We start from the raw sequence: 396 nt of genomic DNA on the forward strand, positions 1-396 counted from the left end.
CTTCTCCTTGTAATTGCTTGCATGATTAATGTAAACAGTTCCTTTTAATATTAATAATATTCTAATAATCTTTATTTATGTGCTTTAGAAATACAAATTGCAAACATCGAGAAATTCCAGTTCCCGGCTTTAAAAATAACTGGCAAAAATTACGCCGGATGGGTCACAAACGTGAAACCACATCTGGTGATGAAAAAGATAACCAAAACAATTGTAATCGGTAACAAATCGCCACCCGAGCATATAGCCGAAGCGATAATCTTCATGAATAAGCATTTAGATGAAAATCTAGCGCACGACTATGCAAGCGTCGAGGACCCAGCTGAACTGTGGCAAACTTTAAAAGAAAGGTTCGATAACCAGAGACAAATCAACCTCCCTCACGCTCTAGAAGAG

The sequence above is a fragment of the Brassica oleracea genome, chromosome C3 (genome assembly GCF_000695525.1).
Source record: "Brassica oleracea var. oleracea cultivar TO1000 chromosome C3, BOL, whole genome shotgun sequence".
Classification (NCBI taxonomy): domain Eukaryota; kingdom Viridiplantae; phylum Streptophyta; class Magnoliopsida; order Brassicales; family Brassicaceae; genus Brassica; species Brassica oleracea.